A 21053-nucleotide genomic window follows, 5' to 3' on the forward strand; every position below is an offset into this window, starting at 1 on the left:
AGAAGGCAAAAGAGGGTAATGACATGAATGATACAGGAAGTTGCATACTGTCTGCCAAAATACATAAGTAACAATTTCAGTCATTTAATTTTTAAGTCATTTATAAGTCACTAGATGAAGAAAATACTAAAATGCTACAGTAAAACCATAAGAAAACCTTATGAGATTGCAGAAATAATTGTGATATTTTTTTTTAGAGTTGCTGAACATGATTCAGTGATTCAAGATGGAAAGGAAATGAGCAATAGAATCTGCTGCAAGAGATAAACAAAGTCTTGGTGGAAAGAAAATGCAGACAAACAGGGGCACCATCTGTTCTCTTACAGTTGTTCTTACATTCATCACTAAACAAATTATGGCTACTAAAGTACAGATACACCAATCACATCATGCAGAACATGGAGAAATGGGCAACCTTTGACTCAAACCAGAATGTTTCTCTATGCCCAGCCCCTCCTTTTTCTATTCTACCCATCCTCCTATGAATCTTCAAGAAACACATAAGGAGACTCACCGTATTAACATGTTCTAACAATATTTGTGAATTTCAATCAAACAAAGTGAATTCGGGTAATGTTGGTAAACTGAGGTTACAATTTGATGAAATATTTGCTGAAACGTAGATAAAAAAATTGAAGTTTTCTTCAGAAGTAATTTTTGAGATAAAGTTATATAGACAGACATTCAGAAACTGCAGAGATCTCTTCTGCCTTTACCATCCACCTAAATTATTCTCTTTTTTGCATAAATGCATATAACAACTATTTTGCACCAATTCTAGGATCATATCCACCATAACCCATATTATGGGTTCTATCTTTGAATCTTCCTTTTTTCCATCCAAAGGCAGCTTAATTGGTGATCTATGATCAGCAAAGTTTCCTGAAAGCCAGCTGCAGTCAGTGCTCTTCTAAAGGAAAACCAAACAGGTAACTTCTTAGATGTTAAATTTCGTATCACTATTGACGGCTTAAGGAAAGCCTAAACCCAGTTCTTATGCACATTCTGAATTAGAATAATTTCTGATCACAATGTGCCTCCGAACTTTATTTTCTGGGACTGTTTCTGCTCTTATTCTAAGACATTTCATTGTATACCTCATGAGAAATAACAGCAAGATCTATATGTCACTTCCCAAAGAAAAACTCTTGAAGAACTTTTTGTAAGGCAGTGCCTTACTGACAGACATCTGTGCTAATCAGTGCTGAACTTTAGAAGAGCTGATTCGTTTTGTTCAATACAAACCCCTGTGGTTTGGGAAGGCTCAGCTTTTACAGACTTAGTTTGCACACCCGTTGTTTCTTTGAAGTAATCTGCAAGACTGCCCATTGATCTCTCGCTTTTTGTTATGATCACTAAAAGTTCTCAAGAGTGCATTGCAAGTCATATTTTCTGACTGATTTCTGCATAAAACAAAACTGCAGTGAGCTTGACTGTGAAAAAGAGAATAGGTGATAAAGAGAATATTATGTTGCATTAGATGGTAAGAAGATATGTCAACTTCAAAGATGAAACCAAGATCATTATGTGAGCTTCTTCTGTTAAATAAATGATGCTTAGAAAAAATGAGAAGCAGAATTTAAAAGTAGGTACTATAAAAATACAGTAATTACTTACCAAAATGTATTATACAAATCTGTATATTATTTATTTCTTTAAAAACTCAAACCGGGTAAATGTAATATCTTGGAGAAAGAAATTGCACTTTCTAAATTGGAGAGCTATGTGCAGATTAATGGTCTTAGCCATCTGAATATGATGATTATTTTACTATATGTTTTGATATATTTCTTCTTTTTGAAATTAAACCAAAATCTTGCTTGCAGTCAATAAACACTTACTAGGCAATCACTTTACAATTGCAAGGTATGTTGTTACAACTTATTCGTCTTCACGCTAGCTAGAGAGACTGAATAAACAAAAATAAATGGTTTGTAAGGCCTAAACTACATGCAGTCGCAGCTTTTAATTCACATTTAACACCTCCCCCCCCCAGTAATAAATTCTCAAACAAATCAGGATAAATCAATGACAGTAGCGAGCTTGGAACTGATGTGGACGATAGATGAGGAGAAAGAAATGCAGAATCGCTTTCTTACCCATCAAGGCAAGCTCTGACGATGCTGATACCACTTTTTGTCATGGCACAACACTACTTCAACCATACTGATTAGCCTGGATACGGATTGAAAACATTTTCCAGTTCTAGAGCTAATGCAGTCAGAGAGCGCTTTGGGATCCCTGTATTTCATATAGAAATAACAACCAATAGCTTTGACCTCTACAGAGTCACTGAGATTTTTCTGAACCGGAACAAAGCAGCTGCCACAAAAATTGAGAGCAGTTCAAAATAGAAATAAGAAAAAAATACCCGTCCGTTGTTATAGACAAAAAATCCTAAATACTGCTTAATATGTCAGAAAGGAAGGAAAGAACATCAGGAAGAATAAGATTTACTCATTGCTGGCACAATTTGTTAATTACAGTTCTAAGCTGATAATACTACCTGTGGGAATTACAATGATTCCTTAGATCCGGCACCAGGGAGAGGAAAAAAAGGTATTGGGAATTTGTAAGAGATACTTGTTTAAAGAATACATTCCCATTTGTCAGATCTATTTATGTCATAACCAGTGAATTCAGATGCAAATTTATTTATAAAAAGTACAAAAATATTCTGTAAAAGTCAAAGTTTCAGGTCAAAGATTGAACATAAAGAAGGTCATCATAGTCAGATGGTTCATTTAACAAAGCTTATTAACTAATAGCAAGCCTAACTGTATAGTGTATATACCCATTGTTGCACATACAAACATGCAGGTAAAAAATAGAAATATGGAATAACAGATAAAAGCAGCACCTGGGCACTGAAGTGTTTGATCTTCACTCGGGTTAAGAGAAAGCTTGCTGTACACATTTATTTCTAAAAGGAAATACAAAACTGGTGTTTAAAATTCCAACAGTAATCAAGACTCAAGGATACTAAAGACAGAGCTGTGCAAACTACAGTCTGGGGAAAGGGAAGGTAGGAATACAACTCACTAAACTGTACTGAGAACAACATTTCTTTTTCCTACTAGCCTTGTACGAGGTAGAAAGATGACAGTCTCTCCAATTAATCTTGCGTTTCTATTGCATTTCTTTCCCTGACAGAAGGTCCTAAGCTATCATTCCAGCCAATCGACTGCTTGATGGTCTGCATCAGAACTTGTAGCAGCCATTAGCATTACAGAAGCCCTCAAATAACTTTGCTCAGTCAGTGTAAAACATGACCAGATGCATTACTGCATTTAGCCTGCCTAACATGTACAAAGTTCTGAAAAAAACCAACCCAACTTATTTTGCTAGTGTTATTGACATGCTGGTTTAGAGATCTCAAAGGCTAATGCAGTTATTTAAGGAAAAAGAAGACTGAATTCTTGCACACAATACCACAACATTTTACATGTCGCAAATTAATCTTTTTGGAGAAAGGATCCACCTACAGTATAGGCCTAAAATGGGCCCTCAATCACTTTTTTCTTTTTTTTTTTTTAAATCACCTTGAAATAGAAGATATAACATAACAGATTTCATATTAGAACAAAACCAAACCCCAGAAGTACAACAGGAATCAAAACAGGAATACACTAGCCTGTAGACAGATAAGGTTCAGCAGAGTAAAACTTAATCTAAAGAAGTATGTGATTACCCTGACAGTTTCTTTCTTCCCATGTTATTTTTCCTTTTCTCTTCTATTTTGCTATTATTTTAGAAACGCTGTCTTCCCTGGTCTTGTCAGAAAAATCACTCAAATATCAAAGCTGTGTTTCTATGCCAGTGCACCGTTGTCTAGTTATATTTGGTACCTATCCATATGACAACTTGTTTGTGTTCCAACATTATTAAAAAAGTAATAAAACTTGTAAATAAGTTTTTAATTAGGAGAATGAATTGTTTCTAAAATTAGGTATAACATTTCATTGTATTTGATAGTTAAACATCTCTAAAACTTAGCGCCGCTGTGCACTGAGGTTGGCAACTGGAAAAAGGAGATCACTTCTTCTGCTCTTTGTCTAATTATCTTCTGTTTAATGCCATCTAATCTGTGAGAGGATTTTGAATTGCTTTCTATTTTGAGACAAATACAGGTAATTAGCAGTATAATTTTAGCTTCACTTCTCAATATTTGTTAAAAATTCCAGAGAAAATAACCAAAAAAATCTGTTAGTTAAATACAATTTCTGTTAGGCTTTAATATCTTGTTTAGCAGAACTTGATATCTGCTCGATGTGGCTGTATCTAACTAAAGGTAAAGGGTATAGACTGAATATAAACCACTGACAAAATATAACAGACTGTATGGCAGAAGGAATTTTTTTTTCCTCTGTGTGAGATATATAAGGGCAAGTTGTGTGAATTTTTCTTGCATTGAGGAAAACAACAGTGAAGCAGCTGGAACAATTCCGTATGCCAGCATACTCCTCCCCACTGCAGCGAGCCAAATTCACTCTGGCTTGCTACCCTTGAATAATACACATAACAAGCGTAGTATTGAAAAAACCACAAAGACAACAGAACTATATTAGAACCATTTCTTTACATGTGCCAGGTATTTAACAGCACTGAAACAGACCAATAGTATGTAAAGAGTATTTCTGTTTGGAAAATATTCACAGAAATCATGACAACTTGAAAATAATTCATCCTTACACAAAACTATAGAACAAAAATATTTTAGGCTTATTCTGTTTCGTGGGCTGGACTGTAATGAAGGTTGCAAAAGGGCCATGGTGAATTTCTTGCTTGCCCCTAAACTCCCCATACAGAAAAAAACCTAAAAACCAAAAAAACCCTAAAAATGTAAAGGAGCATAAAGCATTTAAAGTGTGACTTATTGTGGTCTTAGGAATTCTAACTGTAATCCTTAAAGTCGTGCTCAGCAGCACATTAGCTCTCTAGACACCTCAAATTCATAAGCCATTTTCCTCAGAAATTACAGTTCTGTTCCTGCAGATATCTAAAAAAAAACCAAAACCAAACAATCAGCCTGGCAAGCCTTAGCTTCTTTGTTTATGCCAAATCCTTTCAAGATACATTCAGCCTGGCATTGCTGTCCCTGACCCAGTGAAGCGCCTAATGGCAGTGCATGCACTACTGCTACATTTTTGGGGTCTAACTTTGCTGAAAGCAGTCTTCTACTTCAGCTGGAACTGAATCTCAGTTCTCATCTCTGCCTGGGAGAACTCAAACTTGCACCTTTCAATAAAAAAAAATGAAAGTGTGAAAAGTTATCTCGTTACACCTGCTTTCACACAAATGCATTCCTCCTGAGCTGAAAAATACTTTTGCATCCAGAGAAAAGCAGGCAAAACACCTTTGCCATAAATAAAGCATATAGCATTTGTAGAGATGATAAAAGGTAGCTGATGGAGTGCTCTTATTGCAGACTGAAGAAGGAAGCAGAAAAGCAATAGACAGTGCTAAGACGTAGTGCCTAAAATGGTCTGTTCCACGAGTAACACTGAAAATATTTAAAAAATCTCAAGCACAAATTCATAGTAACCTGCACACATTCCAAGAGAAAGATAAGGAGATAGATTTGGTATGTAGGCACAAATTAGAAACACACCCTTATGAGCAACCTATGAGACCACTGAAATACAGAATCCCATTAACTGCGGTAGACCGTTAAGGCTTGCCCTTTGAAAATTCATAGCGGACTTGTATAAGGAGTCATTATTTAGTTAAAAACTATTCCACAGTCTAGTAGCTAAGAGAAATCATTAGATAAACTGAGTTTTTACACTTTTCAAAAGCCAAAAAAAACATCACTTGTCAAACAGTTCAGCAAGAACAGAGTATTTTCCTGTTGTCTCAAGTTACCAACCAACCAAAACCACACTACGACTTTTTTAACATATCTCTCAATTCTAGTGTTTGCCTTAAGAAAAAAAAAAACAAAAACAAAACAGATAAGATAAGATGCACATATATTTTTCAGAAGCTGAATCCTGTTATTTTTATAAGGTCACATACTGAACACGGGAAATTGAAAACCCTGTGGAGGAAAAGTACTGTACAGCAAATGTGCTGATTCCTATGGGGAGGCGGGCCAGTATTTATTTTATTTCTGAATTGATTTGACTTTCACCTAATACTTTATTACTAAAAATATAACCTTTTTATTTAGAATTCTTACTGCTCAAATTGCTTGATGTTTTATAAGCAATACTTCAGTTTGTTTCATTTAAATTCAAATAGTGAAAACATAAGGCTCTGAAATATATGAGGCTTCTGATAAAAATATCTTCATTTCTAAAATGAGATTTAGGATTATAATTTTCTCCAAAGTTCACTGAAAGGCAAGACATATTCTAATCCTTTTTGACTTAACCTCATTGTTTCACTGCTTTCTTGCCTTCATTACTTCAAAAATTACTCACTGCTTTCATAGGACTTCAGTTTTCTGCAAAATGGGTTTACTAGATATACTCTGCAAAACTATTTACATTTACCAAATCTACTTATTGTTCATAAATGAGTGTCTTTCACTTACAGTCAAGGAAGAACCATGGATTTTCCCAAATTATGGTTATAATGGTTGCTTTAATTTTTTTATTAATATTTCAGTCATTTTTTTTCATAGAATCATAGAATAACCAGGTTGGAAGAGACCCACCGGATCATCGAGTCCAACCATTCCTATCAAACACTAAACCATGCCCCTTAGCACCTCATCCACCCGTGCCTTAAACACCTCCAGGGAAGGTGACTCAACCACCTCCCTGGGCAGCCTGTTCCAGAGCCCAATGACCCTTTCTGTGAAAAATTTTTTCCTAATGTCCAGCCTAAACCTCCCCTGGCGGAGCTTGAGGCCATTCCCTCTTGTCCTGTCCCCTGTCACTAGGGAGAAGAGGCCAGCACCCTCCTCTCCACAACCTCCTTTCAGGTAGTTGTAGAGAGCGATGAGGTCTCCCCTCAGCCTCCTCTTCTCCAGGCTAAACAACCCCAGCTCTCTCAGCCGCTCCTCATAAGGCCTGTTCTCCAGCCCTTTCACCAGCTTTGTTGCTCTTCTCTGGACTCGTTCCAGAGCCTCAACATCCTTCTTGTGGTGAGGGGCCCAGAAATGAACACAGGATTCAAGGAGCGGTCTCACCAGTGCCGAGTACAGAGGGGGAATAATCTCCCTGGACCTGCTGGTCACGTCGTTTCTGATACAAGCCAAGATGCCATTGGCCTTCTTGGCCACCTGGGCACACTGCTGGCTCATGTTCAGTCGGCTGTCAACCAACACGCCCAGGTCTCTCTCCTCCAGGCAGCTTTCTAGACAGACTTCTCCTAGTCTGTAGCACTGCATAGGGTTGTTGTGCCCCAAGTGCAGGACCCGGCATTTGGCCTTGTTAAACCTCATGCCATTGGTCTCAGCCCAGCGGTCCAGCCTGTTCAGATCCCTTTGCAGAGCCTCCCTACCCTCCAGCAGATCCACGCTTCCACCCAGCTTAATGTCGTCCGCAAACTTGCTAAGGGTGCACTCGATGCCTTCATCCAGGTCATTGATGAAGACATTGAACAGGGCTGGACTGAGCCCTGGGGAACCCCACTTGTCACTGGCCTCCAGCTGGATCTCGCACCATTAACCACCACTCTCTGGGCCCGGCCAGCCAACCAGTTTTCCACCCAGGAGAGTGTGCGCCTGTCCAGGCCAGAGGCTGACAGTTTCTCAAGCAGAATGCTGGGAGAAACTGTGTCAAAGGCTTTACTGACATCCAGGAAGACCACATCCACAGCCTTTCCCTCATCCAGCAGCCGAGTCACTTTGTCATAGAAGGCGATCAGGTTAGTTTGGCAAGACCTGCCCTTTGGGAACCCATGTTGACTGGGCCTGATCACCCGGTTCTCTTGCATGTGCTTCATGATAGCACTCAAGATCACCTCCTGTTCCATGACTTTCCCTGGCACTGAGGTCAGACTGACAGGCCTGTAGTTCCCTGGATCCTCCCTGCGACCCTTCTTGTAGATGGGCACAACATCAGCCAGCCTCCAGTCCAGTGGGACTTCCCCAGTCTTCCAGGACTGTTGGAAGATGATGGAAAGGGGTTTGGCCACCACATCTGCCAGCTCCTTCAATACTCTTTGGTGAATCCCATCCGGCCCCATAGACTTGTAGCTGTCTAGTTGGGCTAGCAAGGCTCTGACCACCTCCTCTTGGATCACAGGAGCCTCATTCTGCTCCTCTAGCTCCTGGGTTTGTACACAGACGGAACGACCCTCCTTACAACTAAAGACTGAGGCAAAGAAGGCATTAAGTATCTCAGCCTTTTCCTCATCCCCTGTCACTGTTGTTCCTTCTGCGTCCAATAGGGACTGTATGGTCTCCCTAGTCCTCCTTTTATTATTTATATATTTATAGAAGGATTTTTTGTTATCCTTCACAGACTTTGGCAATCTGATTTCTAGCTGAGCCTTAGCCCTTCTGATTTTTTGTCTACACAATCTCACTTGCCTCCTGTAGCCCTCCCAAGAGGCCTGTCCCCTCTTCCAGAGCCCATAAACATTTCTCTTCCTCTTGATATCCCTCAAGATCTCTCTATTCAAACAAGCTGGCTTTCTCCCCTGCCGGCTTTTTTTCCGGAACACGGGGATGGCTTTCTCCTGAGCTGCTAGGACTTCCTTTTTGAACTAACAAAGATAAACTCATGAACTCTAATGTGTTTGAGCACGTATTAGTTACAAAGACACAAGAACACACAGTTTGAAAGCAAAACACATTAGACAAATAAACATCAATAATTTAGCACTTTTAACTTTCAATAGAGCACTTACTTTTGTTTTTACTTCTATGAATGTAAAATAAAGTCTTTATAGAATGGGATACAATATTTTCATCTTGGGAATAGGTCTGGAGAGTGATGATCTGATAGTCTTTTCCAATACCTAAAGAGACTACAGGCAACCAAGCACATCCTGTATCAATTTCAAACAAAAAATTACTAAAGCTAATTGCATGTCCATTTCTTGCCACTCACCATAGTTCTATGCAAGGAGCTTGAATGAACAAAAAAGTTTTTTATAATGGATGATACCAATTTATGATCAATACTCTGATTTAAAACAGTTTGACAACGCAAAAAAGTGAATAATACATGAAGTTCTTTCTCCATGAGTGCTGCTTCACACCACTTAAGATGTAAAGAGTGTTCATTTAAAACATAACCCACAACTACTGAAAAATATTCTAGCCTTAAGGAGTTCACATAAAGTTAGAAACCAGCTACCCCAGAAGCACAGTTAAAATGAATAATTAGAATCTTGCACCATAGCGCCTTCCGGAAGGAAAACTATTTATGCTCTTCGATGACAAACCTTTGTCAGGAGTGGTTTTAAATATATAGCACGTGGAAGAGCAGTACCAAGCACAGTAAGCATGTTGTCCTGCAGGCTCTGAAATTATTCATGAGCTGCAGGACTCAGTCTTCTATTGAATTAATTATAATTAATCAAATTTGCCTGACTCCACTGAAAGGTGACCAGTAGCTGGCTGGACACAGGTGTTTATCACTTGGAAGCACTAATTATTGGATTCACAAGTTCTTTATCATATTCACCTTTCCCAATCTTAGTCAACTAACCATTAGACATCTATTTTGAGGTATTTGTAGGTCTTTTCTGCGGTTCTTAAGAGACAAACATCTCTAGAAACTCCTTTTTCTCTCTGCATTAGGCTTTTAATTTAGGATCCTCAGGGATGACTTATCTTCTCCATGGTCTTCATGAGTCTGCATTAGATATTGTGAGGGAGCTTAGACAACTGTCTCAAACTACAATTTTGATGGTTTGCATCAGGTGAAATACTACAACTCCTGGAGAGTGTTAGTGGAACAAACTGGACTTGTGGAGTTATTTTAGAAACAAGCTTTTGTAACACTTGATTTTTAAAAATAAAATTGTTTTTGTATAAATCCAACTATATTCATAAAATGCTAATTGTATAATTCCAGCAATTTTCTCACTTTCGGTCCTTTATAAATATGAGTAATTTGAAATATATAGGAAATAAAACAAAGACAACTAATAAGGGGCCTAGTCTTAAGTCAGACTCTGCATTTGGGATAGCCACGCAAGCAGGCACGGAGACAGTCTGTCAGAAAATACATCCTATAAGTGGTTTGCAGTTTAGACAGAATAAGTCCATTTTATCCTTTCAATATAATGCTATTTCTTCCGATAATGATAGCTGTGGCAATTTTTCTTTTCCCTTCTGTTACTGAGGGAAGATTAAGATATTTCTAATGTCACAGAAGTACTCTTTGGGAAAGAGCGATTGTTATTAAAAAAGTGCTCTAAAATTAGATGATTCAAAGGTATCACGATTCATGCCTAACAGGCAAGTTTAGCAGGTAATGACTGGGGGAACACAGACATACTTCTGGTCTAGGTATCTCTTCAAATGGAAGCAATTTTCTTTGCAGACAGTGAAAGAAAAATAGTCATGGAACAAAAATACCAAAGAATATTGACCTTCAGATCTCTGTCAGGTTTGGTTAATCGGATGAATATAGTCTGGGCAAGGTTTAACAGCATCTTAAAACCCATCTTATTTACCCTAGGGAATACAGTGAAGAAGAGAGGGGTTGCTTTACCTATTTACCAAATTTTGCAGTTTTAATCAAAGAGAGTTGTTCACTTTTTTCTATATGGAAATGGAGTGGATTATGTTGGTGTGCTATTGATCTAGCACCTACAACGCTGCTTTATAAAAAGAAGGCTACCAGATTTCAAATAATACCATATAGGGAGAAAGTACTGAAGGGCTTTCCTCCACAGGTACTCTGGGCCAAAGAAAGAGTAAAAGAAACTTAGAGACATGTTAATTCCATGTCTTTTGAGAAAGCTAGTTCTATTTTAGATGTCTGAAACATAGTATAGGAGGTCCTATTCTTTTCTACACAGCAAAGTAAAGATATATACTCCCTCAGCAAGATAAAAAATGAAGGGTAGAGGAAAGCTAATATAGCAAACTGAAGCTGTATGTTGAACAAATGTGAACATGCACCATTACCTTTCCTAACATAAAAACCATGCAAAGAGAAAAATAAATTGGAAAGAGTAACCAGTTTGTGATATACAAGGACAATTTTCCATAAATTCTTTGCTAGTTTCACTTTCAGAAACTTATAGCCTTATGTCGTGACCTTACATGGCTTCTACCTGTGCTTTATTCTTGTGTTTTGTCCAGAGTGCCAGTTAACACCCAGAGCAGAGAGCAGCTCCCTGTCCCATACTCCTCTCCTTTCCCAGTTCACATTTCTTCAAAGGTGTTCTGTGGTTTTTAGCAGTGCTCTGCATATTCAGGAGAGCTGACAATCTGCTTGCATTTAAATCTCAAAAGCTTCAGTGCGCCCTCAAGCAAAGTGTGACAAATCAGCGGTCTTGCTCTTCTCCAAGATATTTCATCTTGTTTCCTAAAAATCATTTTGAGGTTGTTTGAATCTCTGCCCCTTGGCTACTCAGACACACTTTTTCTTCACTATTTCTTAGCTAATTATTGGAATTGCTCCTAAAAATATGTAATTTTTTGATTTCTACATTTGTTTGCTTCAACATCGGAATGTGTGACTTTACATCACCACTCTCCTCTTACCACTCCACAAACAAGACCAGAGTCTGAGAGGTATTTACTGTACTGGCACTTCTCATATGTGAACTGGGAAAACCATGTTTTTCAGCATGAAGATGTTCGTTTGCTTACTTTTTTGAAGTTAAATGTCTATTTCTAATTCCAGGAGGCTGAAACCCTTTCTTGCACTCATTTTGTTCATTTTCATGGGTTTCATTTATGGAACTTTGGTGTTTTATTTGTTGTGTTTGGGGTTTTTTTAACAGTTTTTTGTAATTCTTAGCTACATTTCTAGAATACAGGGTGTGGGACACATGCGTTTACAACTGTGATTTACTCTCTGCACACAAGTCTATGTGTATGTATATGCACATATACATTTGAAGACACGAGCAATGCAAATACATTGACAAACTGCAGAACACAGTGTGCTTCACTTTCTCCCTAGGTTCATAAACCAAAAAGCTAACCGCACACTCCAAAGGAATAATGCAGTCATCAGTACAGCACCGATTCATTTCAATTCACTAGAAGGAGTTAACTCGGCTTTAACAAATGCTTAGATATCAGAGCAGTAGGTTCAATGTAAGTTCCCCGCAGCTGCAGCCTGAAATATTTATAGCTTATATTCAAAATCTTATCAACATTTGTATATATGCTGTTTGAGAAGACATTTGTATTTCCAAAGAAAATAGTATCACTTGTGTTGAAGATACATTCAAGAGAAAACAATAAATTTCCCAAGCTGCTGCTAGAAATACAACTGACAGAAGAACAAGTATATGCTAGAAAACTGAAAAAGCAAATTTTAAACAGAAGCATTCAAGAAGCAAAATGGGTGACTAGAGCTATACTTTTACAGATACAATATTTATAAACTTTTTTAGACAGAAATTAAATAGTAGGATACCAGACAAAGAGCGGTATGTAGGATTAAATTATGTATAGTCTGTTGTTTCTTTAAACACACGTGTTTTTTAAGATATACCGAAAACTATGAATTCGTGCTAACAGTTTCTCATTTGTAAAATTTCAGAAACTATACACTGAAGTTTGCAATGCTAATTTGGACTTTCAAAACAGCAGGGAGATGACTCAGTAGGAATCTTTTCTCAGAAAAACAAAAGGCCAGGATTTACCCTCTCCCATCCTTCCTTGGCCAAAAATTTGCTCTGTAAACACGTCGTGGTGGTAGTGATGGAATCAACAAGAGATTGGAACCATAGCCAAAACGCAATTCTATAAACGTATCTTAAATAAAGTGTCCAAGACCCATTAGCAGTAGCCCATCAAAATCTTTTGTTTTAACCAGTGAACTGATCTAAAACAGCTAAACAGATGGATGGGAGAGTCCGGGGGCAATTAAACACAGCATAATTTTGACAGTTTCACAATTTCAGAAACACCTGTGCTGCTTATTGCAACGCACTGTGAATATTCACTGAACACCAGAAACTGCTCCATAGTCTTCAGGGGCTCTCATTTCCACTTGCATTGCAGTGCCCTAGTGGCTCTTTTGCACAGTAGTGTGCTAATTATCAAAGAAAAAAAATATATGCAATGGTTATGTGGAGGCAAACAAGAAGGAAAAGAGGACTTACTCTTTTCATTTAGACAATAGATTGAGAAAGGAAGCATGCAGCCTGTTTTTTCCTTAAACTAAGCTGCTACGAAATGTACTTGGGGAGGAAGACCTCACAGGGAAAGGGGGACCCAAAGAAACCCACAAACCAAAAATATCCCCAAAAGAGTGGTGTGAAGCCTTGTTTGTAAACTAAGTTTATGTGGCTAGAACAAGCTTTTGTATTTAAGGTCAGCTTTCCCTTTCTCCCTGCAAACAGAAAGTAACAAACTTATTGCAAACTTATGAGCAGATAGAGAAGACATTCAGCTCTGGAGAGACTACGTGTGATCGGGCAAAATATCATGCTAAGTGAAATTTGCAGAAACATCCAAGTTTTTCTCAGTTTTACCAGATTCAAATGTTTTCCCATTTCTGACTAAAGTTCCTCCCTGTGCCCAAAATAAAGGTAGTGTAAACATTTAGTGGTTTTAATCCCCCATTACACACTAATCATTACAAGTTTAAGAATTCAGGTTTTCTGATAGCTACAATATTCAACTCATCCTACGTTTTCATAATAATAAGACATTCATTTTGTACCACCTGATAGACATTTAAAACTATCATAATTGAAAAATACTTCATTTGTTCAACATGCCAGGCGAACAAGAGTTACAAAGCTATTATCTAATTGCTACTGCTTAATTTATTAAAACTACCATATCAAGGTTGTTCTTTTTTACCCAACAAGACAGTCCATAGAAATATTGATACTTAGGTTACTTATCAGTGTATTGTCTTTCAATAAAACATCATTTCTTCTGTTATTAAGAACAAAAATCTGAAACAGGAGGGACTATTAATTACGCATTCATTTTATATCAGACTACACATTTAACACTTTTTTTGTGGAAAAGCAAATACCGGCAGACAAATAACTCATAAATGACACTAATGAGCACCGGGAGATGGAGTGGAGAGGCTTTAAATGTGTCCCATTATTTTGCACGATAATTAAGAGCACAGCTCTACCATGGCATTTTATTACAGAAATGGATAAGATCCCATCTTATTGCAAGCAGGTGTTGTAATGAAGCAAAGCACGATCATATTTATGAGGTTCTCCTGGTCCAAAAAAGACTGCAAATTTATTTTATGCTACTGTAATTTAAAAAGTAAGCATGCAGATCTTGGGAAACAAAGGGAACAGCAAAATACACTGTGTAAAACTACTTCCTAAGCTGTTGATTCCAGTTATCCCCATAGAAAACAGAAAATAAAAGATTTGTTCTTTCACACCTTATACATACAGCTTAGTTTCTCATAAATAATATTTGGTTCAAGCAGCTCTTACCAAATGAAACTCACCGTACACAAATGGCATCACAGTTTAATATAGACTAAACAACATACCAGTTTATTTACAGTAAAAATAGGGTTTCTGCTATTTAGATTCACTATGAAGCTTTAATGCTCCATAAATATTGCCACTAAACTTTTGTATTATATCTGTCATGATTTTATACTTTTTTCATGAGCTTTTAATATCAAGTGCTATGAAATACAGATAACCTTACAAAAGATCCAGCATTACATTGAGTGACGCAGTATTTGCAAGAAGATTCTGGGCTAACGTTCACCGATTATAAACTTCAAGAGTATATACAGGATTCACAGGGAAAACTATAATGCTTCATTATCTAAGACACAAGTTGTGACTCTCATATCATTATAGAAAAACATTATAGAGAAAGAAAGAAGCTGGCTATTTGGACAGCAGGTCTTTTTATTTTAAGATGAAGATAAAAAGACATATAAGGTTTAAATACATGAATAGAGATATGAAAAATTGTAACTTCTGTCTTTCAAATGCAATACCTGGGAGAAAGTTATCCATGAAGATGAAAGCAAGTCTGTAAAATTTGCACAGGTACTATATCCTGTGGAAGTCTAAATTCTAGAGGCAGATATTAAGATTTTGACTACATTACTAACTTCTTTTTGATGGGGAAAAAAAATCCCAATAAGATGGTCACCTCAAAGGCAAGAATAAATCTCAAAAAAACAGAAGTGTTATGCAGATGAAACAACATGGAAAGAAGACATACTCTCCAAGAAACAGATTACAGAGACAGTCATTGCACCACTAACCTGTCAGTGGATGTATCGCCCAACAAGCTAGGAGGTCCCATCCCCCCTGCACTATCTTACACAGAGGACAGCAAACTTGGGTACTGGGCTTTCTCTGGGATCATAGTACTGGTGAGATTGTGTGTATCAGTTTTGAAACCACCTTTCCGATATTATGTGCCACTATAGCACCTCTGAGATCCAGCTGTCAGCAGACGCAACTTTGAAATGTATTCGCTTAAAAAAGGCACTGAAAACCAAAAAGCCATTGCACAAATATTCTTGGGGAGAGAGGAGTGTAACAGCATGTTTTTGAAAGTAGGCAAAGTAGTTTTTTTCTAGTTCTGAACAAAAATCAATAGAATATTATAGGGCTTGTCTAATTGTGCACTTAATTAAAGCTTGTTTTCAGATATAAAGCATAAAAAGCATTCACTGTCCAAGCAACTTAAATCTTCATGGCTTCTAAAACCATATCTACCCGTGAAAATAAGAACAACTCTATGCACTCATAGTACCTTTTCATTACAATCAGAGGACAAGTCTGCTGCGATACAACTTTTTATCTAAGCATCCAGAGAATTCTCCACATCTTTTAAAAACAAGAGGTATACTTGTGTGCCACATAGATGCCAGGCCTCATCTTTCACAGGTAGCCATAGTCATCCCTTAGTGTATTCTAAGGTTTCGAGGTCATTCCTAATAGCTAACAAAAATAAGCCTGTCTCAACTAACAGACACTATTGCACAGTCTTCTCTCTGTATCCATTAAACCTGTTGTGAGCCACAGAGAAAATACCAAGTTTCATCTGTGGGGAATAAAATAGTCTAAAATTTTACAAGTATTAAATTACTTCATATCCTGTGTGGTCATTCATTCTTAAAGTAATAGTCAGCAATAATGACTTTATACTAATAAACATCTAATGATGGTCTGAATTAGAAAAGTATCCAAATTATCTAGCTTTTCTAGTACAGTAAATTTGCTGGAATGTATTAACTATTTAAACCATCAAAAAATAATATAGAACTGACTGGTGATTTCTGCAGTTCCTCCTTTTTTATGCACATTGCTCGCAGTAACACAAGCGTACCGAGTCTTCTAAACTTTCTACAGGAAGAACATTTGAGTTCCGAAGTAGCCAGATTTGTGTAAATTACTAGGAATGATTTGCTACATAAATTGCATGCAAGTGGTCTAATTGTCAAAGTTTTTAACACTCATTTCTAATTCATAGTTTGCATTCTTCCCTTCCAGTTCTTCTATGATAGCATCAAAATACACTGAAGTAGCAACTGATGTCAGGATGGGTGTGATTCAAAATATTGAAATGTTAAAAAAAGTATTGCAAATATTAACATGCACATTACACACAAGGAGCACAAGGTTGAAAACAATTGTGGTTCACTTATGCTGCAGTATTTATATTACTTAACTACTTTTTCAAATATAAGATCCATACCACAGAACGTCAAGGAAATCAAATGGTCAAAATTGACTCCCACTGACTGCTCACAGTTACTTAGTATTGAGGCTGTAACCATTAACAGGTTTCTCTCAGCTGTGGCTCATTTCAAGCTTCTTTTTCTCCACATCCTCCTTCCATATCAATGACATTATTCCGGCTGATTTATGCACTGAGGAGACACTCTTCATCAGGCTAGATTAATTCACTAACTCCTGGGTGTTATTACAGGCAGACTCTGGCTCTGTGCGTATCAGCTAGCCAGCTAAGGTTAGCATCTGACATGACAGAGTTTAAATTTCTGTACTTCAGCACACATTTGGTTCAATGGTCGGAAGTAGCGAAGAGGCATATAGACCAAGTTGTAAAACCCTAGGTCCTAAACTCACATGATCAAATCAGTTTTTTCTTTGTTTTAAGTTTGATAAGAATTAAAAGTTCTAGTCTTTATGAATAGGGAGGAAGGGAATAAAAAATAATTTCTCATGTCATGGGAGGTGTTTAAGGCACGGGTGGACGAGGTGCTAAGGGGCATGGTTTAGTGTTTGATAGGAATGGTTGGACTCGATGATCCGGTGGGTCTCTTCCAACCTGGTTGTTCTATGATTCTATGTCTGAAATCTACAACTACAATGAAGCTATATAGCAGCTTGTCAGTTCATAAAGATGTACTATCGCATTATCCATGTGTAGCAAACCAATAACCAGACATGATATTATAGAAGCATACACCTTTTGTTCACAGCTCTCAACGCTGCTTTTCCAGATTGCACAGCTCTTTAAAAACAGAATTAAAGGAAACCCAATTTCAATATTGAGTCCTCAATAAGGTAATGAAAAGTTACAATAAAGACTCAAAGACATTTGAATTACTGTGCAATCACCATACCTCATGGGAGTTTTACATTTAAATGATTTCTTTCTCTGGTAGGTTTTTAAGATTTTTCAAGCTTCTTAATGAAAAAACAATACAACAGAAAATCTACCACTAATAGGGATACCCAACTGGGTAACTCCAGAGATTGGTAAAAATGTTATGCCTCTGCTAAAGCAATCTCAAAAAGCATTTCAGAAACCTTCCTCAAACATTGCAGTGGAAACGTGGAATGATCAATATTAGCATCTGCTTACCCAGTGTTTATCCGGTATTAGGAGACAACATGATCAGTTTCTGCTCTTAGCTCTCCTATTTGAGCACTACCATCCCCTTCAACTACTTGTGTTTGGTTGGTATTAACCTCCAGAGCTACAGCTCTGTATTTCCAAGATCCTCCTTCTCTGAGAGATGAGGCATCAGTAAACCACGCACCATCTAAATTACTGTCTTCTGTCAAAGGAGGGACTTCTTTGATTGGAGATGGATTAGGAGTCTGTGCCTTAAACACAGTCGCAGGGTTTACATCCTTTTGAGACTTTGACTTTTTTACACTTCCCTCTTCTACTGTTAGAATGTCTCCTATTCCAGTGAGATACGCATACCACTTCCTCACAGTGGGCTTCTGAGCTATCCCCTCAGGAGGACTTTTTCCTTCCTTGACAGCATCTAACAATCTAAAGGGTCCTCTGACTATTACCTTCTGAGTTGTACACAAACGCTCCGTCTGCTGCAATGCCTTCACCAGTGGCAAAAGTCCCTTTTCCAAATCAGTATAATGACTCTCAGTATCATTAAAAGATTGAGAATAAAAAGCCACAGGCCGGTGAGGTCCATCTGGTCCCTTCTGCCATAGATTGCAGTGAGATCCATGTTCACTATATCCCCACTCCAACTGTATAGGGTCTGTTGGATGTATAGGACCTAACTGTTGAAAAACCTTAAGTTCCTCTACCAACAAGTCCAGGGCCTGTTGATGGACAGTAGTCCATTCCCATTTACTTGTTTTCCTTAAAAGATTATATAATGGTCGAGCAATGATAGAAAACCCAGGTATGTGCTTCCTCCAGTACCCTAAGGTTCCCAACAATTGTTGCAAATCCTTCCTAGATGTGGGAGTCTGACCTTCCTCTATCTGTTGCAAGGTATCTGAAGGGATTGTTACCATTCCCTTAATCCACCACACACCCAAGAACTTAACTTCTCCACTTGGATCCTGTCTTTTTGAAGGAGGAATGTCTAACCCTAAAGATTCTAACTTATCCACTATTGTTTGCATTGCCACTGACACCTGCTGTTCATTGTTTCCAGCTATTAGAATATCATCAATATATTGATACACCTCTACACCTTCAGGGTAGCTAAGTTCCTGTAATACTTTTGCTAGTGTGTTGTGAGCGATAGTTGGGGAATGTTTATATCCTTGAGGAAGTCTGTTAAAGGAATACTGAACTCCTTTCCACGTAAATGCAAAACGAGCTTTATCCTCTTCTCGCAGAGGAAGCATAAAAAAATATATCCTTAACATCCAATGTAGCCATCCACTGGTGGTTACGGCTTTGGATTTGAACAATTATCTCGGCGATACTTGGTACTGCAGCTGTCAAAGGATCAGTATTAGCATTTAGCCGTCTAAAATCAACTGTCAATCTCCAGTCTCCATTTGGCTTTTTTACTGGCCAAATGGGCGAGTTGTACAGAGAGTGTGTTCGTGATATTATGCCTCAGTTTTCCAGATCCTGCACCACCCTGTCAATTCCTTTTATTGCTGCAGCTGGAAGTGGATACTGCTTTACATTAGTTAATTTAGAATGGGAAAGAGGAATTGAAACCTCCAATAAGGAAACATGTTTCACGGATGCCTGATTCACCTGTGGTTCAGGGGAAAATTCTAATGGATATTTGTTATGAGCAAAACTCCTGGCTGTGCCATCAGGGAGTTTCCATCATCTTTCCTGTAACAAATCAAAACCTAAAATGTTTACATGGGTGGCACCAATCACAACTCGTGTAAGACACTGTTTTGTTTGCCCTGGTAAGCCAATTCTAACAAGCGCAGTGGGACATCGGTGTTTTATATTATCAATTCCCATAACTTCAATGTAAGGTTGGCCACCTTTTATGCCTAATAATTTAGCTGTCTTTTGTGACAACAATGATGCTTCTGCACCAGTATCTGTCAGAAATTCAACACAAGTTTTCTGCCTGCCGACAGGGAGAACAATAGTGGGGGAAGGAGTATTTAACAGAGTCTTAGCACCACATACTGGTTTTGTGAGCCACTGTATGGCCAGAACCTGAGCTTCAGGATGGCTCACTGCCTGGCCCGGGAAATGGAGGTTTTTTTGATTAGAGTCCTCCAACTGGATCAAATTCCCTTGTTCTTCTGCTTCACTTGAGGGAGAAGGAGCAGTGGGATCAGAGGATATGTCAGGGGGTTTAGGACAGTGTCCCAGTTGTGTTAATTCTGCCACAGAAGCCTGTTGCAACATAGGTTTTGGTACGCCTGCACTGACTGCCTGCCGATAAAGATAATTCCGTCCCACACCAGCTCTATTACCTTAAGTAATTGCAGGGGCTCTGTGGTGCCACTCACGATTCCCTTGAAGGGATCGATTGGAGCCTCTAGCAACATTAGTATCCAGGAATCGTATCCTCCGATAAGATTCCCTGGGCTCATGTGGCTGAGGATTGGTGATCGACCACCCCATTCTCCTACTATATGATTTCCTGGATTACCTCATTCCATGTAGGAGTGACCTGGGCTCGTCGTTGCTGAGAATTCCTGCCATGCTCCCTAGCTTGCATTGCCTGCCGTATCTGATCCTGAATGCCTGCCACGTATGATTTCAGACTATCCGGTAACCCTCTTACCAGTGGGGTCGGTCTATCTGGATCCACTGGGGCCAACATGGGAGAATTATGTATTAGCCCTCGCTCATACATAGCTTGAATACATACAGCCTTCTGTACGGACGATGATAAATCAGAGAAACATGGGGTTTTGATTACCAAGGGATCTCCACGTTCCTGTGGATCAATGCCTCCAGCCCAATAAGCTGCACGGGCTGTCAGAGACCTGTTTTCCTGCCCTGGAATTAAATTTAGAAACACAACACATCCCCAGTAACCACTAGCTTCCTGATCACTCAACATAATACGATCTCCTCCCAGTTCAGCAACTCTCCACACATACTCAGTCTCTGATTCTTGGGGTTTCCTTGCAAACTTCTCCTGTAAATTGGCTAATTCAGCCGGCGACCAAGGGGCTGTTCTGACCCTAACCACAGTTTCCTCCCCAACGCCATCTGCTGCCGGTTCGGTAGTAGTCTCCATTTTGATAATAGGCCTCAGGGTCACTGTGCTATTAGTCACATAACCATGATCGTCTTCGCTATCTGAGTTCCAGATATCTCCATA

Source organism: Phaenicophaeus curvirostris (assembly GCF_032191515.1).
Source record: "Phaenicophaeus curvirostris isolate KB17595 chromosome W unlocalized genomic scaffold, BPBGC_Pcur_1.0 scaffold_35, whole genome shotgun sequence".
NCBI lineage: Eukaryota > Metazoa > Chordata > Aves > Cuculiformes > Cuculidae > Phaenicophaeus > Phaenicophaeus curvirostris.